At 37.9% G+C, this 27,911-nt stretch overlaps 1 protein-coding gene across 13 annotated transcripts in view; it reads right to left on the bottom strand.

The window, feature by feature from the left end:
- The window catches only part of CDIN1 (CDAN1 interacting nuclease 1), a 261,023-nt gene that overhangs the window by 20,793 nt on the left and 212,319 nt on the right, over positions 1–27,911 (bottom strand). The gene's annotated exons all lie outside the window — the stretch shown is intronic.

The raw sequence follows: 27,911 nt of genomic DNA, 5'->3' as shown, positions 1-27,911 counted from the left end.
TCAGCCCAAGTCTGTCACCTCAAGTCTGCTGACCTGGAACGGTCTACAATGGGCTTGCTTTCCCTTATCTTTAGTCTAGCAACCAACCCACTTTTAGATTCCATTCCAAGAGAAGTCAATTTCATGAACTAGACCAAGGGTCAGACATGATTGCTGGCAATAGCTCAGCTCACTTGAGAAAGCCTGCTTACTGAGGCCAGGGCAGAAGGTGATGTTTTATTCTGGCTTTAGAAAAACACACCAAAGACCTCAAGAGACCAACAGACCAGTCTGTAAAGTTGTTACATCCACAATCAGACCAGCTGGGTGCAGATGGGGATGCAAAGCAATTTATCACCAGTTTTGACTGTGGTGGAAACCTTCAGTCTTTTTTTGTGATATACTTAAAGATCACTCAATGCTGCCGACATGTTTATAATGTCCTTTTAAGCTTATTTATTACTTAAAGCAGGGGAGATTCAACAGTCCATGCCTTAAACAAGAAATTCTTTTCTTTTACCCAAGGCTACAGATTGGGTCAAGACCATGGATCTAATTATTAACATTCCTTTTATATGGTTAAGGCTATTTATATTTTGAATAATACATAACAATGGTTAACACTTATATGACATACAAAGCCAGCCCTGGAGTCAGGAGGACCTGAGTTCAAATATGACCTACAAGCCGTGTGACCTTGGGCAAGTCACATAAACCTATTTGCCTCAGTTTTCTCATTTGTAAAATGACCTAGAGAAGAACATGGCGAACCATTCCAGTATCTTTGCCAAGAAAACCCCAAATGGGGTCATAGAAATTGGATACAACTGAAATAAATAACCCTTACATGGTCTTTTAAGGTGTGCAGGGTGTTTTATCTCATTTGGGCTTTATAAAAACTCTGGGAATGTAGGGGCTATTATCATCTCCATTTTACAGATGAGGAAATTAAGGCTGAGAGCTTAAATGACTTACTATCACACAGCTACCAAGTGTCTGAGGAAAAATTTGAACTCAGCCCCTGCATTTCTGAAGGTGGAGCAACTGCTACGATGTTCAATAATAGATAAGACATTTCAGAACAGGATAAGAATCTCAAACTTCACGAGGGCAAACCATAGAACATTTGGGGTGTGATCTTATAGGGAGGTAAGTAGCAAATAGTTTTGATTGATTTATTTTTAATTAAATTATTTTATGTTTTCAGTGTTTGACAATCACTCCTATATAGATAGCAAATAGTTTTTGAAAAAACTCATTCAAGTCAACTGAATGTTTCATTTAGCTTAAAGAAGGCTGACATAAAGAGCCATCAATCTTGAGGGGGCCCACACTTTTATTTATTCTCATATAATGTATTAGGATTTGGGTCATGAGGTAAATCCCAAAGCAGGAAACAGCCAGGTTGTTAATATTAACATTGTGAATACTTCCTGTCTTGTTTTTTAATTTTGTTTGCTTAAATTTACTACCTATGGACTTTTGTTTCTGAAATATGTTTAGGGAAAATATAGGACCACTCTCCAAATAATCATGTTCCTTCCACTTGTCCTCTCCAAGTCATACGTTTCCCCATATCCCCAGCTCTTAGTCCAACAGCCACATTTGGTCATTCTTTTATGGACCATTCTTTCATTTCAACTGTACTTGTAGAGTTACTTAGAAAAAACAAAATTGTCCACACTTAGCTTAAGAAAATGTCTTACAATTGAATCTAAATGCCCTAAAGTGACAGGGCTGAATGATAGAAATTCTCCTATAAGTTCACTCACATAATACAGCTGGGCAGCCAGGTGGTGCAATGGATAGAGCACTGGGCCTGGAGTCACAAAACTCATCTTTTTCCGTTCAAATCGGATCTCAGACACTTACTTGTTGTATGACCCTGGGCAGGTCACTTAATTCTGTTTGCCTCAGGTTCCTTATCTGCAAAATGACTTGGAGAAGGGAATGACAAACCACTCCACTATCTTTGCCAAGAAAACCTCAAATGAGGTCACTAAGAGTCAGACATGACTAGAATAACTGAGCCAATTTTGTACAGATAGCCTAGTGACTTCTTCTTTAGCCATTAATTAATTCATTCCTTTGGTAATTTGGAGAGGCCCTGTGGCCTAGTGAAGAGAGCTCTGGACTTGGAAATCAGGAAGCCTGGGATTTAAATCCTCTCCCTCAGTACTAGCTATATGACAACATGCCACTAACGCATTGTACCTATCTGAACCTCAGTTTTTACATCAGTGAAATGGGATTAAAATACACCTTTCTCATAGGGTTATGAGGATCAGAGGAGATAATATATGTAAAGAACTCAGTAAACACCAAATACAAAATCAGTTAAATAATAATGATAAAAATAATTATTATTGTTTGGGGGAAAAATCAGCTTTAAAACAATATACAACCTATCGAGATGAAGGCGGTGATGATGCAAATCTGGCCTGAAGGAGAAGACAGGATAACTGCTTATAAAGTTGGTGCTTTTTTTCTCTTAACAATTGGAAAGTTCAATTCAATTTAATAAACATATCTACCTGCTGCGTGTTAGGCCATGGGCCTGGTGCGAAGACAGATCAGTCCTTACCCTTAAGGACCTTACATCAGACTAAGGGGAGGGAAGTATGATGAGAAAATACAAATTATATTCAAGATAATTTCAAGAGTGTTAGGGTAATAGCAACTGGGGGAAAATCTAAGGAGAGGTCTCTTGTAGGACCCAGCACCTGACATAGATAAGGAAGGTACTTCCCTTTCACAATCAAAGCTACAATGAATGACCCAAGGTCATAAATCAGTGGTGGAGTTAAGGTTAACTTAGGTCTAACCGAGGTCTCTGGAGTAAATGATAAAATTGGGAGGTTATGGTTTACCCTTTAACCTTAGGTTCCTCCTGGTGCTCCTGGGAGTCACCAAAGCAAATCCTCACCTTCAAGGAAGTACAGTGAAGTTAATTAGCTATAGTTCCCTGGATACTTAAATGCTCTATATACCTGCTAAGCAATTAGAAAATCAGAGGACTTGGATTAAAATCCCAGTTGTCACTTTCTGTCTTTGTAACCTTGGGCAAAATCACCAATTCTCAGGGCCTCAGGATGCAAAATGAGTGGATTGTGGGTTGCAGTAGATAAAGATTACGGTCCCTTCAAACTCCAAATCTATGATCTTAAGCGTTATTAAAATAGAATTTCAAGTCTAGATGAATTCAAATAATAATTTCATTTGAAACTCAGAGATATTTTCTATTCTGATAGCATTACTTAATCACAACTCGCTTTTTATTTTATATCTGTAGGGGAAAAAAATCCTCCAGTTCTATAAAATGGAACTTTTTTTCCTCCCAGGGATCTTAAAACACCATAAGGTAGCATTAATTTGAGTCTGTCAAACTATAGTAATTACATTCCATCTGATTTTTTATAAATATCTAACAATGTCATCTCTGGAAGCAAGGTGAAAATGTATTTTTACAAACATGATTTTAAAACTGTATAGTGCATAATTTCTATGAAAACAATGAAAAAATAACTAGAAAGAAATATAGGACATCTTAGGTAGCTAATTTAGACAGTAGCAAGTATTCAGTCTTTTGCCACGAGGAAATCAGAAGTAATTTATTCGCATAACCATTTCTTGAAGGATATAAGTCTGAGTCTGAAAAGCTAGAATGTAAAAATAAAGCCTAATTAACCAATATTTTACCTTGATAGTAAAAACTAAACACTATCATATTTCTGTTCTTTTAAAGGACTTAACTGAAGGAGACCTGGGCCTACTTAAAGAGGTCCAAAATAAATCAAATTGACCGTCTCTGTATTTTCTCTTCCTCTTTAAAATATTAACGATAACAACAATAGTGACTAATCTGATGTATTACTGAAAGATTTAAAAAAAGGCTTTAGTTACATTTCCTCATTTGATTTTCACAAGCAGTACTTGAGATAGGTACTAGCAGAACTTGAACCCATTTTACAGGTGAGGAAACTGAGAGTGGTTAAGTGAATTGCTCATGTTCAGGGTGTTGAAGGCTGAGGTTTGAACCCTAGGTCTCTTCTGATTTCTCCAATATTTTTTTTTAAACTACACTAAAGTGTCTCAAGAATGATAAGCTATGGATCCTGGTAAAGAAAGCTCAGTCATTGCTCAGATAGTTTAGATGAGGAGAAAATTCGAAACCTCTCCTCATTTTGTCCTTGTTTTTGTTTTGTCTTGGCCACTTAATATCTGCAAAGGGCTTGACCTCAAGTTTCAGTCATTCTTACATGAGTTGGAATGATGGAGAGGTAGATATCCCATCACCTAATATTAAAATATTCACGCTGATATAAAAAAAAGATTCTTGTAATTGCCTCCGAAAAAATTTTCACCTCTGGGGTTAAAGTCTCCCCACTGCTTTCAGAATCAAGTACAACCTCCTTTGGAGACATTTAAAGCCTTTCATATCCTGGTTGCAACCCACCCTTCCAGCCTTCTTCTGCACCACTGCCCATTCCACACTTGATGGTCCAGTCAAGCTAGCCTTTTTGGTTTTCCTCTTTTATCTCCTGTCACAGTGGACAACGGCTGGCGCCAGGGCCAAGCAAGCACTCCTTCCTCATCTCTGACTTTCAGAATCCCTGTTTTCTTTGAAAGCTCATTCAATGCAAGCAGCACTTTAAATAGAAGGTAGTTCCAGCTCCTTGGAGCTGCCAGTCCCCAACTTCCCAATTTCTGCTGTTCACTCATTTTTCAGTCCTGTCTGACTCTGTGACCCCATTTGGGATTTTCTTGGCAGAGATACTGTTTGTTATTTCCTTCTGCAGCTCATTTTTCAGCTGAGGAAACTGAGGCAAAGAGGGTTAAGTGACTTGCCCAGGATCACACAACTAGTAAATACTCAAGGCCACATTTGAACTCAGGAAGATAGTGTTGCTGACTCCAGGTCCAAAGGCTCTATCCACTACACTACCTAGGCCCCTCCCAGCCACTCCCCTGTTACTTTGTATTTGTCATGAATACTTTCCGTGTATAGGTTGTCTCTCCCTTGAGGGTAGCAACTGTTTCATTTTTTCCCCTTGTATCTCTACTGTCTAATACAGTATCTATCAGGCACAAAATGAGTACTTAATAAATGCATGTTGGCAGATTACCTTACAAGGGTATTTATTGCTGGGACTTCGCCTTGACCTCCATTTCCAAGTCATGGGCCCTATAGAAGCCATGGTGTTTAGGCTGGGAAGTCTGGGGTTTATCTCTCAAATCAGATGTAATGTAATGTTCCATTGTTACCAAAGACCCGGAGTTGTTTGATCTCCACATCTAGGAGAGACTTCAAAAATCATCTGGTTCAGTGGTTCTCAAAGTGGAGTACATTGTTTCCTATGGGGTCCCTGATTCCCTTTTGGGAGCCCTCAAGGTCAAAGCTATTTTCATAATAAAGATATTATCTGATTATTAAAATATTCCCCTTTCCAAATACATATCTTGATGTGGACAGCTCTTCACATACTTGGATCACAAACAATATAGTACGACAGATTGAATATAGAAGCAGATATGAAAATCCAGCTGTCTTCTATTAAGTTGGAAATTAAAGTAATTTGCAAAAATATATAAACCAGTGCCACTCTTCTCACTATTTTTTTTTTCCTCTGGAGGGTGAATATAGTTATTTGCATAAGGCAAGAATCTATGAAATATCTATTATATTCAAGGCATTGTTATAATAAGCATTTTACAAATATCTCATTTTATCCTCACAAACAGTCCTAGGAGGTAAATGTGGTTACCATTCCCATTTTACAGCTGAAGAAACTGAGGTTAAATGACTTTCCCAAGTCATATCTAAACTCAGATCTTCCTGACTCAAGGCCCAATGCCCTGTTTACTGCTCCTGTCTAGTTTTTTTCTACCCAATACTATGTGTTTATCTTACAATGCATTTATTACCATTATTTTTAAATGAATGAAGGTTTTAAAACTTTATCAGTTTTAATTCTGAATTTAGTTGACAGCTATCCCCCACAAAACCCAAAGCTCTCTGGGGGTCTCCAATCATTTTTAAGATTATAAAGGAGTCTTGAGATCAAAAGAACCACTGATTTAGTTCAACTCCCATAATTTAGAGCTGGGGAAAATGAGGCCAGAGAGATAAAATGATATATCTAATATCACCAAGATATTAAGCAGCAAAGTCAAGATTTCAACACAGTCCAGATCCCTAGACCAAGTTGAGAGTTCTAGAAATTTCTATTTTGAAATTTGTTTGCTTTACTACTTCTTCAGAAATATTCTTAAAAACAAAAGTTAAGTGTGGTAGAGTAGAGTAGAAAGGATATCAAATGTGTAGTGTAAAGATCTGGGGTCTAGTTTTTGGCTCTGCTACAAGCAAGGGTGATTTGGGGTAAGGGGCTTTACTTCTCAAAGCCTTGCTTTCCTAATCCCTATACTGAGGGGGTTGGCCAAGAAGATTTGTAGGGTAATGTCTGGCTCTAAATCCTAGGATTCTCCTAGAAGAAGCCTTCTTAAAAAAGTTAGGCCATTACTTTAGTTCAATTAAGACGAGAGAAAAACTGGAACCCAGCTTGCCCTAATTCACTAAATTCACTATGGTAACAACAAGGGTATTGTAAATTCAGGAGATTAAGAAATTAAATTTCATCTGAGGCAGCAAAAGAGGCTAAAATTTATTTATAAAGTATATATTTTGTTCCGTGTTGTTGCCTTGGAATCATTCTTCAATTAAAAACTAGAATATAACTTAAAATAAGGACATACATGCTTAATTAGGCAGATTTCTTATTTGCTTCACTTTAATTTTCAATTTGATTAACACTGCCAGCACTTGACACTGAAAATTTATGGAAAGCCAGCATTAAATAGCTTTGCATTTTAAAGTTTGCTCGACGCATTTTCTCTCTCTCAAATACTTCTATTAAATGGGTTATCTAGCTCTGTAGAAAATGCTGCTTTATTCCTCTGAGTTCAGGGAAATTCAAAGACAGCTTTCCAGACACTGCCCTTTATCTCGTTAGGCCTGTCAAAGGTCTTTTGTGTCACCCTTGTGGATACATGAGCAGAGTGGATTGAATTGTGGTTATGGCGCCCAAGAGTGTGGCCAACCTATGCAGGCAGATTGACCCAAGAGAAGACTGAAGTCAGATTGGGCAACAGGCTTCTCAGTTATATTTACTTTGGGGTTCCAGAACTGTCTAAGCTTCCAGTTCACTCTATGGAAAATCATTTGATCTCTTAGGAGAGGTGCTTCACTTCCAATTAATTTTCTGTACATGATAATGAGCACATTTTTAACTAGGTCATTGGAGAACAAGTTTTCAAGATGCAACATGTAGAAAAGTCACAACTTCAGCTGATCAGCTTCTTGATGGAAGTATCACCTTAATAGAGAGTATTCTTTTAATGAAGAAGTCAACGTGTGTGTAATTTTTAGTTGTGTATTTTCTTTTCTTTTTTTGGGGGGGGAAAGTGCAAACTTCATTGAACCAACTGGGTTTTCACTTAAAATACACTATTTAGAGTACAGAAACTTTACTATAGAGTTACTGGTATAGTAACTAATACATTTATAAAGCACTTACTATCTCTAAGTTACTGTGCCAATATGACTTTACAAACATTACCTCACTTGATCCTCACAACAACCTTGAGAGGTAGGTGCTATTATTACCCTCTTCACAACTGAGGAAACTGAGGCAAACAGGTTAAGTGACTTGCCGAGGGTAACAGCTAGTAAGTGTGCCTGAGACTGGATATGAATTCAAGTGTTCCTGACACCAAGTCCAAGGCCTGTGCCTTGGTGACATTTATGTGTCGTTTAAAGGTTTGTAAAACAGTGAATATCTTGACACTCATGATAATCCTCTTTGGTAAGTTCTGGCATTATTATACCCATTTTACAGATGAGGATATTTCCTAAGCACTGCGGTACTCTTCCCGTTATGTCATGTAAACAACTGAAATATATCTATAAGCATTTAATGAAAGTCCTTACTTAGGTCCCAGGAACTAAGAAAGGCAAGAAAAAAGTCTCTGTCCTCAAAGGGATGCAAATTCTAGTAGAGGAGACATCAAATGAAGCTGTTATTTTTACTAATCGCTGCTGAGTAAAATACATACAATTTTAGGAAACTGGAAGCCAAGTCAGAAGAAATTGGGGTGCCCTGAGTTTCATTCTATCTCCTGTGACCTCTCTTCACCTGAGGATGGTTTCTTTGGCTGATCTCCATCCTTGTTAGCACAAATGCTAACCCAAACCTTGGAAATCCACAAAAATAAGAACCCTGGTGCCCTTTTCAGTGAATCTGTCAAAAGGTGACTATATCCACTGGGCAGTCCAATAACAAACCCAAGGGCAGATAAACATGGTTACGTGGGATCAGTTCTGAAATGGCCGTGTTTCACAGCTCCTCTAAAGGAGGACTCAGTTGCTTACACTAAAGAAGAGAAGTGAGCTTCTCACAACCCAAACCATCCATCATTTAGGGTAACTGTGCTTGAAGTTCTGATCTGGGAAGGGGAAACGCCACCCAGGCCCTCCCAGCTCTACTAAATCATCAGGGGATGTAGAAAGTGGCGCCTACAGCAACTTCAGTCTATTTCCAGCAAGAGTCCCTGTGGTGGGACAATTATGTTTACAGTACTGAGGGGGGGAAGCACAGAGAGTGGAAGGAAAGATAACAAACAAATGGACAAATCAAGAGAAAAGGGGAGTTTACCTAAATGACAGAGCCATGTGGAAAGGCATGAGTTCCAATAACTCAACATTTGCACACATTTTGAGATAAGGTAGGTCCCCCCAATTCCTAGAAACACAGCATCCCTGGCATCAGAGTTCCAATCCACAGAACAAGAGGAGTTGCCTCAGGACCACCCAGAAAAGACCTCATGACAAGTAAACTAGGGAGCAACGCCCCACGATTTATGCCCAGTCTCTGCCTTGACACTGTCAAAAATGCAGTTATGCATACTAATTGTCCGGTGAGAGGTTGACATGTACGCAGCCCTCTTTCTACATCTGTTTCCTGGAAGTGCTGTTTGTCAGACCTGGGCTTTTTGCAGGACTCCAGCTGCCCAGAGTCATTTTCATCTTGATCCATACCGAAGATGGTATGTTTTAATAAGTTGTTTCCGTTTCATTATGCAACTCAAAACGATGAAAACTACTTCTTAGAAAAAATGTTAGAATTGCAAACAACTAATTGGGAGGTGGGGGAAGTGAGAATGGACAAAGACTGGGATAAGGTGGCCACAGGGAATTCCTGGCCAGCAAGGGCTAATTATTCAATTGGCCAATAAGATATCCCATTTCCATCTTTTATAAAATTACTTTAAAAACTGTCCCTTGATACATTTAGGGGTGTCTCTTTCCCCCCTTTTCCCAGTGAAAAAAGATGATGTGTAAATTACAAAGGCGCTCAAAACTTTTAGTTAAATACACACACACACACACACACACACACACACACACACACACACACACACACCTATGCACAAACAGAGCTTCTCCCCAATTTTAACATGTGTTTTTATATAAATCTGCATGCTCCAATTAATCTGCCTAAATGCTGGTATGCTGCTAGACTGCCCTAATTATCTTTGTGAGCACAATGCAGAATTTGTGGTCTCATTTCTGAGGAGAAAAGGGTGCCTAACTTTGGCTACACCCATACTTAAAGACTTCTTTTTTTTTTAATGAAAATTGGAGTTTAACCATCACCTAAAAATTATCTTCAGCCAAAAGACCACAAGCAGTAGCTGACTGACCAGGGATGGTGGAACACTGGGCGGGGGTGGGGGGTGGGGTGGGGGATAGAGGAGGGGGGACACCTGAGACAAATTTCTCTGTATTATCCCAATAAAGGACACAGAAGAATGATTGAGATTTACAAAATCCCTTTCCACTTGGAATTTTCTTGGGATGATCGAATGTACCTGTACTGTTTGTGGGCCCACTATACCTGGCTGGTGGGAACTTTTTTCCTCCAGTGAATGAAATCGCTGCCTATAACAATGCAGCATTTAGCGCAAGGCAAGTTTTATTTTCTTTTAAAGTCCCTGGCACTTGAGAACAGTCTTATGGGAAATGGCTATTGTGTTTACTGTTATTTGATGATGAAATGTCATCTGAGTAAAATCCTGCTGTAATAAATTATTCCATTCAGTAAAAGCATCAATAGTTTGGCCGGTTTAAAAATACAATTTGCATTATAATGCATTGAGAAATCCCCAATGCCAAACTCCTCCTGCATACATTAGTCCATATTTAAACACACACAAATACACAGCCAAATGCAGTTCCATCTCGCATGAAAGTAACATAGAAATGTTGCCTGAATTCTCAGCACTGTGAAAATCTTTAGACTAAAAATCATTGTTCGCTATCCCATAGCTTACTTTGGCAGTGTTTGAGTGGGAGAATTAGAATTCTGATTTACAAGTTTAAGAGCACAACAAACAAGTGGAACTTCATGGCTACAAATAATGAGAAGAACTTTAAAAAATATAATTTTCACCCAATTTCCTATTAAAATATATTTTGACTAGCTCCATAGAGCATTTCTGTACCTTTCACAAATTGTCATTGTTAGTCTGTGGAGGGTGTGGTCTTTACGACCTTGTGTGTTGGCATATGCACATAACCTGTTACTTCATTATTATAGAGAACTCACTGAAGAAACTCCTACTAACGTATACTGTCAACTGCTCTACATTTTAGACCTTAAACCAGCTGCCGGGGGATGCTGAGAGGCTTAGTGATTTGCCCAGAGTCAAGCAGCCAGGAGGTTTATGGGATTAGTCACTTCAGAAGGCATCTAGTCCAACAGATAAGGAAACTGAGGCCCATTATACATGATGGAGCTGAGATATGAACTCTGAGGCCTATCACTCAGGGAGTGACAAAGTCAGACTTGCTTTTTAAAGAATATTTTTTTTATTGTATTATATTATGGAAATGCTTATTTTTTTATTCCATAAACTAAAAAAAGTATCTTTGTCAGCTGCATGGAAGATGGGCTTGGAAATAGGAGAGGTTGGAAGCAAGAAGATCATTTGGGCTTTCCTTGGACCTCGTGGTTAAGTTTTCATTCCTATATGTCTTCATGCCCACGAAAACAGGTAGTTCAGAATGAGAGATACGTTCTTCTACACCTATATATGTATGTATACATACATGTACATACATGTAAAATATGTACATAACAGTTATCATATATAATACATATTAATATACATTATACCTATATATGGTAAATTCTACAATGTGAATCCTTAACTGTACTAGAATCATAAGATTATCACTTGTAATATGGAATCTCTAATCTTAACTTCTTTATCTGTAAAATGAGGGGTGTGAACTAGATTAGTGTTGTTAAATAAAAAGGGGCCCATGAATCCATGCAAAAGAATCCTTGTAGGCTTCATACCGACATGGTTTTAAATATTTTGTTGTATTTTTATTTACTGTGCGAGGTACTTCCCAATTCCATTTTAATCATTTGGGTTAGGGGCATGAGTAGGAAAAGAATGTTAGTAGGGAAATGAAGAGGCGACTTGGACGGGAATGGAACGTTTGTGTAGGAGAGCAGTGGGATGGACATAGAAAGGCAATCCTGGCATAGAACAGCAGAAAGGAAACTGGACATAGTGGAGTTGGGAGACAGCTGGGTTAATCTCTCACATCTGATAGTTATCACCTTTGGACAAGTCATTTCTTTGGAACAACTTTTGGAATCTTTTAGTGTGATGATTAGGCAGTAAGTGCTTTAGGACTAAACAATGAGGTGTGAAACCATGAGGCCTATGGGACTTGAAAAATTCCCGGAGTATGGGTGGAAACCAAATGAAAATGTAATTGGAAAATATTTAGCAAAATAAATAAAACTACAGTAAAACAGATAATATTACATTTTAAAGCTAAGTCAAGACGTGGCCCACAGGGATTGAGACTGATTTGATTTTGACATCACTGGACTAGAGGCTACGTAGAGATCATGATGGGTCAAGTCAATCAGAAAAAAAAAAGAAACTTCAGGGAGAAGGTGGATTTTTAGCTGGGCCTCCAAAGAAAGAAGTACTTGTGATGGGGTAGGGGATTGTTGGAGCTGTTAATAGAGGAAAGTTGGGGACAGAAAGGGATGGAAAGAGAATTAGAATTTATATGGTGCTTACTCTCTGAGGCACTGCATAGAGTGCTGGACTAGGAGTCAGGCAGACCTGAGATCAAATGTGGCCTGAGACACTTACTAACTGGGTGACCTTGGGCAAGTCACTTAATCCCATTTGCCTCAGTTTCCTCATCTGTAAAATGAACTGGAGAAGGAAATGGCAAACCACTCCGGTATCTTTGCCAGGAAAACCCCTAAAGTAGTCACAAAGGGACAGGACAGAAGAATGATGAAATAACATGTGCCAGGTACTATGGTAAGTATTTTACAAATATCTCATTGAATCCTCACAGCAACCCTGTTATTATCTTTATATAATAATGAGGCAGACGGCAGGTAAGTGACTTCACCAGGTTCACACAGCCAGCTAGTGCCTGAGGCCAGATTTGGATCCAGGTCTGCCAGTCTCCAGACCCAGTTCTCTGTCCACGGTATCACTTAGCTAACTCAGAAGTGATGGGCATCAGGGCCACAGCATGGAGGGACTGGAAAAAGCATTAGATTCAAAGTGAAAAGGCTTTGTTCTGCCATTTACAAGAATCAGTCGAGTTCTGCTTTCTGGAGCCATATGGCTCCTTTTCAAATACCTGAAGAGAGCTACCTTGCTCCCCTCTGCCCACCTCACCACTGGCTGAACTTCTTGAGAATAGGCGCCATCTTTCATCTTTCTTTGTAACCCCAACATTTAACACAGTGTCTGGAACATATTAAAGCTTAATACATTTTTACTGACTGACTGACTGACTCCTCCATCTCTTTTTCAGAGCAATCTCCCCAGTTCTTTCCCTCAATCTTTGGCCTGATCTAGAAACTGTACTTTGCACCTGAAACTTCCCTCCTTGGGTTCTGATACATTAGCCTGGGCCTATCTTGGTCAGTTCTAGATTTTTCCAGCGTTTCCTGGTTGGTTCCAGGCATACTGTCATGTATTTACCTTCCTCCTCGCCCTTTCAAATTCCCCTTTGTGTGTTATATTCTCCCATTAGAATGCAACCTTGAAGGCCAGGGATAACTAGAATGCTTTGGATTGTATCCTTAGCACAATATTCAATCATTAACTGCCTTTCTGCCTTGATGTACCTAACATACTGATTACTCCTCTCTTACCAGTCCAACTTATCACTGCCTTTCCTACAATATGGCGGGCAGAAATGAATACAGTGCTTAATTCACAGTATTAAATATTTTTCACCGATTGGAAGCTTCTGCTAGTACCACTTGTGATTGAATCACCTTTTTTGGCCATGAAACTACACTGTTGTCTCATATGTAGAGCTTTCAGTTCACTTAAAACGACGAGCCTTTTTTTTCTTTACAAACTGTTGTTGAGCTAAATCTCCTCCCATTCTGTAGAGATGATTTCAAGAAAAATACAAGTGTAGAAGTGAAGTTCTACATGTATTATAATTAAATTTCACTGGATTAGTCTTGGTTCATCACTCTAGCTTGTCAAGATATTTTGGATCCTGATTCTGTCAGCTAATGCATTAACTATGCCTCTCAGGTTTGTGTGACTGGAAAATAAAAAATGTATTCATCGAGATGTACATATGTGCTATCTGTGCCTTCATATGAGCTGCTGATGAAAATGCTGAACAGAAATGTCTGAACAGTACTCAAAACTGAGTCCTACAGAGCAGAGATGTTCAAAGTGTGGCCTGTAGGCCATATGTGGCCCACAACACTCCTGAGCCAAATTAAAATGTAGTCGGGAAATATTTAACCCAATCAATAAAAATACAATAGAACAGAGATCATCTTATATTTTAGAATTAAATCACTATGCAGCTTACATATTGGGCAGCTAGATGGTGCAGTCAGGAAGATGTATCTTCCTGAGTTTAAATCTGGCTTAGGCATTTACTAGCTGAGTGACCCTGGGCAAGTCACTTAACACTGCTTGCCTTAATTTCCTAATCTGTAAAATGAATGGAAGAAGGAAATGGCAAATCACTCCAGTATCTTTACCAAGAAAACCCCAAATGGGGTCATGAAGAGTTGGACGTAGCTGAAAATGACTCAGAAACAAAAATGCAGCCTGCAGGGCTCCTTAAATATAGTTCAGCATTTCTACTATTTCAGTTTTACATCACTTCTACAGAAGATTGAGTCCTGGGGCACCTTACCTCTAAGTTGATTCAGATCCATATTACTTGTCACTTTGTGCTGGGTCATTTACATGGTGGCTAGAGTGAACTCCATCTAATGGCACTGCTATCTAGTACACAACTCTCTAACCTGTATGTAAAGATATTAGGAGAGACTTTGCCAAATGCCTCCCTGAAATTTAGATCAGTCAATAAACGTTTATTAAGCACTGTGCTAAATGTTAGGGAAATGAAAACAAGCAAAAAATATGTCCCCGTTCTCCAAGATCTCACGGTCTAGTGGGGGAAACATCACAAGCAACTTTATTGTTTGAGTATATAGGATATATATATCTAAATGTATCCAGGAGATGTATATATCTCTATATCTACACATATATGTAGGATATACATGGAATATAGACAATAGTTAGGACAAATTGGAAATAATCAAAGGAAGAAAGTTACTAGAATCAAGGGGGATCAGGAAATGCTTCCTGTAGAAGGTGAGATTGTAGTGGGACTTAAAAAACAAAACAGAATAAAACTACTTAAAACTGTCCGGCATGAATTGTTCTTAATGGACCCAGAATGACTTATCTCCATATCTCTTTCAAAGTTCCTGCAAACAGCCCTCTAATAATTCACCCTACAATTCTGCCAGAAATGCACATCAAATCCACCTGCCTATAGTTTAAAGAAGTCATCTTTACAGAATATCGGCATGGAGGTCGGCCATCACCAGTCCTGTGGTACCTTTCCTGCCCTTCCTGATTTTTCTAAAGACCACAAACTGGCTTTGCAAATACACCTGCAAGTTCTTTGAGTATCCTGCAATGTGGTTCATTGGGCCCCAAGTATTATTGATTGATTCAAATGAGCCTTTCAGATGGAAGCACCATTTCATAGGTTTTGTGGAATCTATAGCTAGAAAGAGCCTTAGAAAGAACAAATGACTTGTCCAAAGCCACACAGGTAGTGACGAGAGATAGAATCTGAACACACATCCTCTGCCTCTGAATTAAGTACTCTTTCTACCTTTTTATCTTTTAAACAGAAATAATATTCTCTTGCTAAGCTACGATGATACTTTGTCTTCTAGTCAGTGCTTACCTTCTGTTCCATCCACCTTTGCCCCTTTTCTGAGGGCCTTCTTGCTCTTCTTGGCCCAAAACCTTCCAACTGCCTACTCTAGGCATTTTCTCAGACTGTTCCTTTGGGCCTGGAATGCTCCCCCTCCTCATCTTTGCCTCCCTGGCTTCCTTCAAGTCTCAGCTAAAATCCCTCCTTATATACGCAAAAGTGTCAAATGCCAGCTGGGCCTTCCTAAGTGCTGCCTGAACTAGATTAAAATATAACTGGAAAACATTTAACAAACTAGATAAAAACACAATAGAGCACAGATAATGTTCATGTTTTCTAAGTCATTACGTGGGCCCCACAGATCCTTATGTATGGTTTAGCGACCCCTGTTTCTAGCTGAGTTTGACACCACTGTTCTATATTAAGTCCCCAATACTTCTTAATTCTAGTACTTCGCCTCTGGTGATTATTTCCTATTTATCCTGCTACGTAACTATTGTCTCCCCATCATAATGTGAGCTCTTCCAGGGCCAGGGGTGTCAGTTGCTTTTCTTTGTATCCCATGTTTAGCACAGGGCCTGGCACATAGTAGATGCTTAACTAGTGTACAGTGACTGCTTACAATTTGTCAGGCACTGTGCTAAGCTCTAGGGAGATGGTAAAAAAAGAGGGGAGAAAAAAGATTACAGAGGGCACAAAAAATGGAAAAGACCCGCTTGAATCACAGGAGTCTGGGAAGAAAGGCTTGATAGGAGTTAAGGAGGAATCTTTATGCTTGTGATTCTGTAGGATATTTGTTACTGGAGATTCAGAAAGTTTTAGTCCTAAATCTATTTTTCAGTTTTCGTGGACTGCCAGGATTCAGCCGTAGGCTTTCACTTAGCTTTTCTAGCTTCTATTTCCCATCAGCTACTCTTTGGATTTTATTCCACCATCATCATAATTCCCCTGGTCCCTCTGGGAAAAATTCATCCACCAGGAAACTCATAATCATAAAGCTTTGGTACTCATACTTCATCAGAATCATCAAAATCCTCAGAAACTACTGCATTTTGGCTAGAGGGCAGGGAAGGGACCAAAAAAAAAAAAAAAAGGTCCTCCCAAAACCTCCATAGAAAGAGGGTCCAGAAGCCCAGCAAACTAATCTGACATCAACTGCATTCTTTGGATACTACTGTTCTACCATGGGGCATCAAGGTGGTACAGTGGAGAGTGTGCCAGGCCTGGAGTCAGGAAGACCCAAGTTCAAATCTGTCCTCAGATACTTACTAGCTGAGTGACCCTGAGCAAGTCACTTAACCCTGTTTGCCTCAGTTTTCCTCATCTGTAAAATAAGCTGGAGAAGGAAATGGCAAACCACTCTGACATCTCTAAAAACCTCCAATGGGGTCACAAAGAATCAGACATGACTGAACAACTATACCTTCTCCCTCCCAATCCCCCTGCTTTTTAGCTTCCTTTTGTGTGCTGTTTTCCTCCATCAGTTTGTAAGGTCCTTGAGGACAGGGGCTACCTTTCCTTTTCTCACATGTATTCCCATCACTTAAGTGTTTATTTGTATTGTATTATATTCCATATTTGTTTAAAATTCATCCAATGGATGGGCAGGGAAGGGCACAAATGGGACAGTACCTCATAGATCATCAAGAATCTGGCTTGGGGTCAATGTCAAATCTGGGAAAATTTGAGCTGAAAGTGAAGTGTGTTTAGGGAAACGGGTTGGAAAGTATAAGATGGTTTTCTTCTAGGGACTAAATTTATTGTCAAGAAACTTCATTAGGATTACATAAACCAAAAAAGCAAAGGACCTGGATAGGACTATAGTGGAGTTTTGTAATTCAATTAGCTCTTACTAAGGACCTACGAGGTGCCAAGTACTCTGCTAGCTTCTGAGGATTCAAAGACTGAAGCAAACAAGCAAAAAATATAGATATCTCTAAAAAACAATCTGCTTGTGAATGAGGTCTAGGTGTTCATAGCTGGACCCTCAAAAGGCTGTACTTCTAGGCAGCCTCAGGGCAGCGCCATGTCCCAAATATCCTATAAATCCAAAGAATGCTTTTGCAAGCATTCTCCAAGACATGACTTCCTTTGCATCTTTGCCTTTCAAAAGCAGAGAATTCAGGTCCTAATAGTTTTCTTTAACGTTAGAAATCTGTCTTAGGAAATAGTTTCAGAATTTTCTGTAGCAGTCAGAAGTAAGCAGGAGAGCTGGGATTCATGGGGAACCATTCTTCATCACCATTTATATAGTGGCAGTATGGTGTAGTACAAAGAATGTTGGATTTAGAGTCAGAGGTCCTGAGTTCAAATCTCAGTTCTGCCACATTCCAGCTATATGACCTTGGAGGAAAATCACTAAACCTTATTAGGTCTTAGTTACTTCATCTGAAGAGGAGATTGGACTGTATCAATTCTAAGGTACCATTCACTCTAAATATATGACACTATCGATCTACACGTTGTATACCCCCTGAAGAGAAAGGAAACTCTTTGAGAGTAGAGGTTATTGTTCATTCTGTCTTTCAAATGTCCATACTAGACACAAAGTTAGCATAGGGATGGGGATTGTAACCAGTCCTGTGATTTCACTGGTATAGGATGCTACCTCTACCAATGCAAATTGACCTCTTTTCTGCAATATAGACTTGCCTAGAGAACTGAGATGTCCAATGGTTTCCTTAGGATTACACAATAGCTATAGGTCAGAAGCAAAGTCTTTTTGGATTTAAATCTGCTCTATCTGCTAAACCAGAGGAGTCAAACTCAACCCTTGAATGTGGCCAGAACCACATTAAAATGTAATTGGGAAATATTGAATGAAAGAAATAAAATAAGTGAAAAGACAATAAATACAAAATAGATGATGCCAAATTGTGGTATTCTCAGTCAATATGCAGTCATCAGGTATATTCCTATATGAACTGGACGCTATACTTCTATCTCTCATAGTGGCACTTAGTAAATTCTTTTTTGGATTGGAAAAATTAAAGCAAAAGAAAGCAAAGAAAAATGAGAAGATGGTAAGAACTTGAAACTGATGAGGAAAAGTAGAGCTAATATAGTCATCCTAAGTGAGCGAAGATACCCCAAGTAAAGAAATGTTAGTCATGGTGATTTCTTCAGGCCATTTAAGCTGTGGCTAAGCATGCACAAGGAAATGGGGAAGTGAGGCAAGGATAAAGATAATTCAGGCAATCTTCCTCCCCATCTCTCATACGCTATGGCCTCAATTATGAAGACATTTTGTTACAGTGAACACTTGGTCAATAACATTTCCTGGGCACCAATTGACCAAATATAGAGGCAATGCACAGAATACCTTAACAGAAAATGTCGCATACATTCAGTATTTCATTCCTGTACTGACTATAAGTAAAATGGCAATCCATTGACCTATTTTGTCTATTTCCCAAATCCAAAAAGTGCCTTAAGATGGTGTGGGAATAATAAACACAAGAAGAAAAATTGAGGGTTCTGAATTATAGGCTTCGTGGTTCTAAGTAGGAAAACATGGTTGGGAATTTGGTTAATAAATTTTTTTTCCCAGTGAATACGAATCAGGAAAATGATCTCAGGCTGGTGAAAGAGTTCAGAATGCTCCAAAGTCTCAGGTTTAATTTGAAAGGGAAGAAGAGGGGGAAGGGCAGAGAGAAAGAGAGATCACTGTTCCAGTGTGATGGCTGACCTCCCAAGACAAAATTAAAATTGTCAGGGTGACTGTTTTATCTTTCTTTTACTTAGAGAAATAAATGCAAGACATAAAAAAACCCTCTTACTGTTTTCCCATTCTTCTGAAGCCATACTCTGAGAAAGGCAGTTGTAGCCTTATTGGAAAAGGAGCAGTCAGCTTCCTTCAAGAACATTGTGTTTCCAGCAAAGTAATCTTTTTAACATGAACTGGATAATTTTATCTTCAGATCTATGATTTCTGTATGACATGCAGAAAGTTTTGCTAGAGCTGATTCTTAATATGTTTATGCAACTTCAGAGACCTGGCTTTGGTAGAGCATTGCCTCACCTGGTTTGTGTAAGTGCTTAGATGACTTTCTAGAGAAACAACTGCATCTATCTTTAGAAGAGAGACTATTAGGAACATAGATTTAAGGCTGCCAGGAACCCTGGAGGTCATCTGGTCCAACCTCTTCCCTTTTCTAGATGAAAAACTTAGGCTTTGAGAGGTTAGGTCATTGGCTTAGGGTCACATGGGCTATAAGCGGTAGAGCTGGGTTTTGAATCCAGCAAACTTTCTACAGCCCCATGCTGTCTCTTCAAGTCATTCAATGTGCTGGAGGCAAATAGAAGTTGAATTTTCAAAGGAACTTTAACTATTCCTTCCAAGTGAAATTCTATCTAACAGTTATATTGATTTATTTAGGGATAGAAAGGAAAATATAAATAAATGTATGTACATATGTATACATATATTCATATGGCTATGTATAAGATATGTTCAAACTTGACAGAAAAAGCAAAGCTAAAGGAGTAATGCAACTGCTCTGTAAAAATGAAAATCACACACACAAAAATGAAATGTTTTCTATAAATGTCAAAACATCATAATGAGCTGTAATGTTGGTAAAGAAAAACAGATATAGAGTGTGCAGGAGTGCATTTTACATACTAGAGCTGCGTAAACCTAGTAGACAAAATTGGAAAAAGCTGGATGTTACACCTCGTTGATACTGGACCAATACTTGGCCACAGAAAAACAAAACCCAACAACAACACATCCGCCTTCTCTTTCTGAAATAAAGATACATCAAAACTCTTGAGTTAAAAGGTTAAGTCTTAGTGTAGGTGCAGTTGATAAATGTAGGCCTTATCTAATCAGTGGCTGTAAGAGGCACCATCAGCTGGCTGCCCTGACCTAGGCTTCTAGTTTTCACAAGAGTAAGATTTAACAAAGATGTCGACTCTAGGCCTTTGACCTACTTGAGACCCTGTTCATGCTAGCCTGACGTTCTGGTGAACAGACTTTCAGTTCAAATCAGTACCATGTGCATTCTGCTAATACAACACATGGCTTTGAAATTAAAATGCAATGTGATCGAGTGCTTCAGGATATTTTAACAGCTAAGAGAAAGATTATAGGCAGATAAAGCTGGGCTTTTAGGGCATTTCTGTTCATTCGTGGGCCTCCCTTCTTCTTTGGACTAGACAAATTCAATTTTATTGTATTTCTTAAGAATTTGCTAGAAAAACAGAAAGTTCGGTGAGTTATTTCATGGTTGATTGATCTTGGGGAAATGGGCATGTTGTAAGGTTTCTCTGTGACATGTGTCACCTATTAGATGGGTAGCTTTTTCTACTTCCTACAGAGCCAAACCAAATTAATTAGAAAGGGGCTTCAGTTACAAACTAAATACAATGAAAAGTAATAAAAACAGAAAATGACATTCGGGTCATCAATAATATTCCTGAGGTAATTCGACATTGATTTTTCTTGCTCACTATGATAAAGAGCTTTACAAGCTGCCAAAGTGACAACCTGGCCCACAGTACAGTAGTGACCATTATGTGTGTGAAGAGTCCAAATTTAATAACAGGACAGATTTATTTTCCTTTTGGTTTTCACTTTGCTTCTCTAAAGGGAGAAGGGAGGAAACACTAGGCATTTAAAAGGGTTGGTGCTGTTATCAGGGGCTGGAAGAATTTCTTCTTTCATTCCCTAAAAAATAAATGACAATTTTACTTAAAAAAAAAAACCAAAACTCAGCAGATAAGATAGGATAGCTGAGCATCAACAAAGATGAAAACAAGAGAAATAAAATTTTTAAAAACAACTTCAAAATAAACCATGAAACTCATGCTAACGTCTTATCCTTTCAAAAAGAAGAAAAGAAAAAAATGAATTGTACCAACTTTTTCTAATTGCCCCAGGTTCACTCAATTTCATTTATTTCAGCATTTCTGAAATAAAGAACTATGAAAAAATTTAAAATTTTAGGATGGGAAAAACTTATCCTAAAATAGGAGGAGCCAAACTTTAAAAATTAGAATAGGTGTGTCATTTTTTTAAAGTGTGGGTTGATTACTGAATTTATTATTCCATGAAAAATACTGGAAGGGTTTTAGGACTGGTAACTCTCCATTTAGATAAATGTTTTATCTCCAGTGGAGTGTGATTTTCACCCCTCTGCCACCAGACACTTATTCCTTCTTTATTTCATTTTGTATGCTAAACTACAACAAAAAAGGCTAGAAAACCCCACACCTTCCATTTCTTATACTGGGTAATTCTCACGTTGCATAAGCACATGAGATCCACTCTTTCAGGTCCAAGTTTTTTCAAAGAAGCTTCGTTGTTGTAGTTGCGGAATTCCATTGGGGATCCTCTTGGCAGAGACACCGAGTTTGCCATTTCCTTCTCCAAATCACTTTACAGATGAGGAAACTGAGGCTTGCCCAGGGTCATACATCTAGTTAGAGTCTGAGACCAGCTTTGAATTCAGGTCTTCCTAATTCCAGATCTGGTGTTCTATCTGTGCCACCTTGCTAGCTGTCCCAGATAATTTGTTACTTTTGCCTTCATCTTTCAGCAACATGCATCATATACCACAAGTGACACCAAACTGAGTCTAGCAGTGCTTCCCCTAGATTCTCTGCTGCAGTAGGCAATGGTTATGTCCCCTCCTATGTTGACAAGGGTCAATTATGCATGTATTGAGTGGTGGGGATTTCTGACAGACAGAAGGAAAACAGACTGCAGAATGGTTGTTGGGGTATCTGATGAACCTCACCATCAGGTGATGCTAGAGACCGGGGTGAGCACCTCAAACTTTCTTCCTGGACATGCTGTTATCTGCCTTGTGACACAGCATCAATGCCGAGAAAGCTTCTAGAACAGCTTCGGAAATTGGAGATATGTCCTAAACATCATTCTCTATGTGCAAGACAGGGGAGGGGGAACTCTTCCAAATGTCTTTCTGGGCAAAAGAAAAAAAAAACAGTTTTATTGCAGAGACTAGGATATGGTAACATTTATAGGACCAACTTTTCCTCCCAGCACAATCTCTCAAGTGCTAACGTAAGTTGATGGGAAGACAATACTTATAGATTAATGGTGAAGCAAAGAGTATTTTGGTCAGGGAAGTCACAGTGCAGTCTTAGGACAATTAAATGAAATATCCTTTTCAGGAATGGTGGCACTGATTTGAATACTATTCCAAGAACTAGAAAGGGAATGTAGGGCAGAGGGGAAAGGGCTCATGCCCAACAACATGACATGGAAGTGGGCCAGGGAGGGGTGATATAGTGGTTAGGTATGGTGGGCTCTGTCCAATCTGAAGCCCAGGGCCTCAGGACTGGAACTGGAGTGTCAGGTCAGAAGTGGGGGGAAGCAAACACTAATGACAATTTGGGCAACCCTGGAGCTATAACATAGCCTGTCATCATATGGTCAGTAAATTAAGAACTTAGCAATTATCTCCACTGACACAATTCCCCATTGGTTTGAAGAGAGCCAGAGAAATTAAGGGGCATGTCCACATTTACATAGCTAGTGTCAGAGGTGTAATTTGGACTCACATTTTCCTGACTCCAAGAACAGTACTCTATTTACTAGGGCAGACTGCCCTAAGCCACTTGGTGCAACAGATGCAATACTCGTTCAGTTGTTTCCAGTCATGTCTAACTCTTCACGACCGCATTTGGATTTTTCTTGGCAAAGATACTGGAGTGGTTTACCATTTCCTTTTCCAGCTCATTTTTATAGCTGAAGAAACTGAGGCAAACAGAGGCTAATTTATTTGCCAAGGATCACACAACTAGGAAGCGTCTGAGGCCAGATCTGAACTCAGGAAGACAAGTCTCCCTGACTTCAGGCCCAGCACTCTATCCATTGCACCATCTAGCTGTCAAATAGGACTGTAGGAATTGTCAAGGAAATGTTTCATCTTAGGTCCATGAAAAAACCATCCAATCTCCTATGAAATAAATTTAGGATGTTGGTGAACATAGGGCAATCAGAAGGACTAACTGACAGATATAACTGTGCTTCATCTTTGGGAAATAGGTGAATTCTCAAAGTGACAAATGAAGCAATGAAGTAGATAAAAGGTGTAGAAATATATGGGTGCTAAAGGGGCTTAGAAGTTGGGGTCAAATTATTTTCTTGTAGCTGAGAAATCCTTCTATCTCATCATAATATCATAACAACAGGGACAGTTAGGTGGCACAGTGGATAGAGCTCTGGATCTGGGGTCAGGAAGACCTGAGTTCAAATCAAGCCTCAGATACTTACTAGTTATGTGATCCTGGTTAGTCACCTAACCTTTTTTGTCTCAGTTTCCTTATCTGTAAAATGGGGATAATAATAGCCCCTACCTCCCTGCTTGTTTGGGAGATAATCTGTAAAGGACTTAGCACAATGTCTTGAACATAGTAGGAGCTACATAATATCTTTATCATCATCATCTTCATCATCATCATCCTCACCACCACTCAGCAACTGTCACATTAAAAAAAAATCAATCCTTAGAGCTTACACAAGAAGCTATATAAGTAAGGATGGACTTTTTTTTTTTTTTATAGAACAGTCAATAAGCTAATAATAAGCTCAGGTTTTTCATCAGAAATTCAAGCTTATTAATAAAATTTTAAAAAGGAGATTAATAAACTGAAGATGTAATTGAAATAATTTTTTTTAAAAAATCAACAAATAAAGCCTCCCCCAAGAAGCACAAAAGAAGAAATTTTGAAAATTAGAGGAAATATTGACAAATCTGAATCAGAAAACAGAGAAGTACTAAAAAAATTCAACAGTTAATTAAGCATTTGCTAAGTATTTTATTTACTATGTGCAGGCACTATGCTAAGGTTAAAAAAAAGCTCAAAGCTATTTTTAAATTGATTAATGAAATTAATAAATCATTATTCATCCTGATTAAAAAGGAAGATACAATTAGTAAAATAAAAATGAACAAGGCCAAATTATAAGTAAACAGAAATAGTGAAACCTACTACATGCAGCTGAATTTACAAAAAAACCTCCTGAGAATGCAAAAGATTTTTGTAGATGATCTAAAAAATCTAAGATATATATACAAATGAACAGAATACTCAATAATCCAGTTTCAGAAGAGGAAACTGAACTACTTTTAAAAGAATCATAAAAGAAAACAACCCGAATCCATAGATTTATAGGAGAATTCTATCAAACTTTTGAAAAAACAACTGATAACATCTCCTACACAAATTGTTCTCCCCCCACAAAATGAGAAGGAAAATGTCAAATGTCTTCAAATATAGTCCTAAGACCTAAACTGGGGCAGGACAAAACAAAGAAAAAGTGCTGAAAATTAATAGCAGCGATGGAAGTCAATTTAGAAATTATAAACGAAATTCCAGCCAAAAAAAGAACAATGATGATTTATCTAAAAATCACTCACTATAATCAAGTTTGATTTTTATTATGGATGCAAAGATGCCTCAACATTAGAAAAACAATTAACATAATGAATCATTAAAAACAAAAACACACCAAACCTCACAATTATATCAGTAGATACTGACAAAATCTGACATAGTACAACTTTCATTTATGCTTAAAAAAAAATGCTATAAAGCATAGGAAAAGAAGGATCTTTTTTCTATGATAAAAAAGTATCTGAAACCAAAACCCAGCATTTTATCCAATAGGAAAACACTAGTATTTTCCACAATAAATACAGAAATAAAGGAAGGAGGCCTTCTTTCCTTGTTATTAAACATAGTGCTAAAAATGCTAGCAATTGAAATAAGACAAGAGAAAGAAATTAAAGGCATAAAAATAGACGAAGAGGAAAGGAATTGATCCTTATGTTAAGATTACATGATGTTTTATTTAGAAAATCCTTGGGAATCGGGAAAGAAATTGATTCAGAAAATTAATAACTTAAGTAAAGTAGCAGGTTTTAAAATAAGACGCAAAAATCAATAGCATTTCTAGACAGTGATAATAAAACCCAAGAGAATACAACAAAAGAAAGAAAAGCCTCATTCAAAATAACTCCAAAATTCATAAAATATCTGAAAGCTACTCTACAAAAATAGGGTCAATACTGGAAGAGATATAATCATAAGATACCCCCTAAGAAATAAAGAACTTAAATAGCTGAAACCTAGTGCTCCTGGCTGGGTTATGCCAAAATAATTAAAATGACAATAGTAGCAAAACTAATTTATGGATTTATTGCTACACCAATTAGACTACTAAGGACATACTTGCAGAACTAAACAAAACAATAAAATAAGTCATCTGGAGAAATAAAAAGTACAGAATATCAAGGTAAATCATGGGGAGAAAAATAGGAATTAAGGAGGAATAGCACTTGTAGATCTAAAATTATATTATAAAGCAATAACCCATTGCATTTACTGATAAAAGGGAATACAGGCTGAATGTAGAAAATGACTGATTGATTGTTTGGCAATGTTCTTTTAAGTCAGATACGACAGGGATCATAATTCACTATCTAATTCAATCCAAAAAACACTTAATCTGAAAACTTCAATTAAGACTTTTGGGACATCTTATATTAAGCACGTACTATGTGCAAGACATTGTGTTAGGCACTGTGGTTACAAATACTGAGGGGGAAAACAGTCTCTGTCATCCAGGAACTTGTTTTTCTGGAGTCAAATGCAATTAACAAGAATTTATTAAGTGGTTACTATATGCCAGGCACTGGCAAAACAATAAAGGCAAAAAAAGAAAGTCTCTCCACTCAAAGAGGTCATGATCTAATGGAGACAATATACAAAAAACTATGTACAAGCAAAATATATACAGGGTAAATTGGAGATAATTACCGAGGGGTACTATCCTTAATGGGGGATAAAGAAAGGCTTCATGTAGAGGGGGGAGATTTAAGCTGAAGCTTGGGATTATCTATGAAAATAAGAATTCTATGTGTATGAGTAGAAAAATTGCTATTTTAGGAAAATGAAATACAGTAAAATTGACAGTACAAGTTTACTATCCTTGCTTGCCTGGCTTACACATGATTCACACCTGCAGTCAGCACTCATGTTCAAGCCCCCAGATCAAGTGATGTGGTGGCTACTGAAGTGGTGGTCTAACAAATACATCTGAAATCGACATCTTCAGAAATGAACAGGAGAAACTGATAATCAGGACCAACTTAGGCGAGATGAACTTGAGGACCTAATGAAGGCAAGGTATGAGAATCCCCAAATTCCTTAATTGTTTTTCTACCAAATCTTGTCATTTGGAGTTTCATTTGGGTTAACCACCATACCCTCTGAAACATGTAAATCTCTCTAGAAAGGCTGCAAATTAGTTAGTTTATTATTAATAATCAACAGGAATTTGAAATCTAAGATGATTAAAAAAGTTGTTGAAACTCATTTTGACGTTGTGGATTTCTTTTTAAGGGTTGCAATTAGTATAGTTTGATAGTCTCAAGTAGTTAGTATCACCTTATGATGTTATAAAGTAAGTAATAAAATCCCATTTTATCGAGTGGACAGATTTGTCAATGAGTAATAATTACTATTTGAATATAGCTTAAACTGGAATTCTGTTTTAAAAATTTTTGGGATCATAGGATTATAGATTTTGAGCTAGAAGAGTCATCTACTCCAACCTCTTCATTTTATTGATGGAGAAATGGAAGCCCAAAGGGGTTAGGTGACTTGCCAAATGTCAGAACTATCATAAGTCATAGAGCCGTGATCTCAACCTATCTCACAGAGTTGTTTTGAGTATCATATGTTACGTGCAAAGCATTTCGAAAACCTCAAAAACTAACATAAATGTGACTATTACTGTGTGGTTGATGTTATTCTCAGAGATAGCACTTTAACCTAAGTCTTTGTAAGTCTGGGATGGCTAGAAAATCACCTATCCTATACCGAATCTCAATGAAGTTCTTCTCAACTGAGACACAAAATTATTGGGACTAAGAGAGGGAAACAAACAAAACGAAACAATCTTTAAGGTTGTTGCTTTTTTTTTTTTAAGGAAGAAACACACCCAGGGTGGTTAGGTAAATTTCTGAAAGTCACAGGGTAATAAATATCAGAGCCAGGATCTGAACTCATGTTCTTGTAAAAAAGTAATTTGTAAATAAATGAAAGAAAAAAAAACTATTATACTTCCTAGAATCTGCTTGTCTTGTCCTATTCTATTTTTCCTTACAAAAATAGAGAAAAACCACTAAAATTTTTATATCTTTATTTGTTAACATGACAACTAAATTCTAAACAAAATGGTAAATCTTCCAAATTGAATACACACACACACACACACACACACACACACACACACACACACACACACACACACACACACACACACACACACACACACACACCCAGTGACCTTAATGTGATAGTGAGCACAGTGAAAGAGAATTTTTCAAAAAGTTGTAAAATATGGTTCAGGACTAATGATTGTGAAAAATAAAAAAAAAAACTAATTTGGAGATGACACAGAAGCTTCATGTCTATACATCATGAATAACGTCTCTGAGAAAAGAATGGAGAGGCACTGGACATGGCAAGCACCAAATAACATTGTTCATCCATGGGTAAAAACTAAAAAAAACTTAGAAAATTTTAGACAATTTTGGTTTGAACATGGCTGCTTATCAAA

The sequence above is a fragment of the Notamacropus eugenii genome, chromosome 7, assembly GCF_028372415.1.
Source record: "Notamacropus eugenii isolate mMacEug1 chromosome 7, mMacEug1.pri_v2, whole genome shotgun sequence".
Classification (NCBI taxonomy): Eukaryota; Metazoa; Chordata; class Mammalia; order Diprotodontia; family Macropodidae; genus Notamacropus; species Notamacropus eugenii.
The sequence above is the reverse complement of the archived record's forward strand: the minus strand, read 5'-3'. Positions and strand labels throughout refer to the sequence as shown.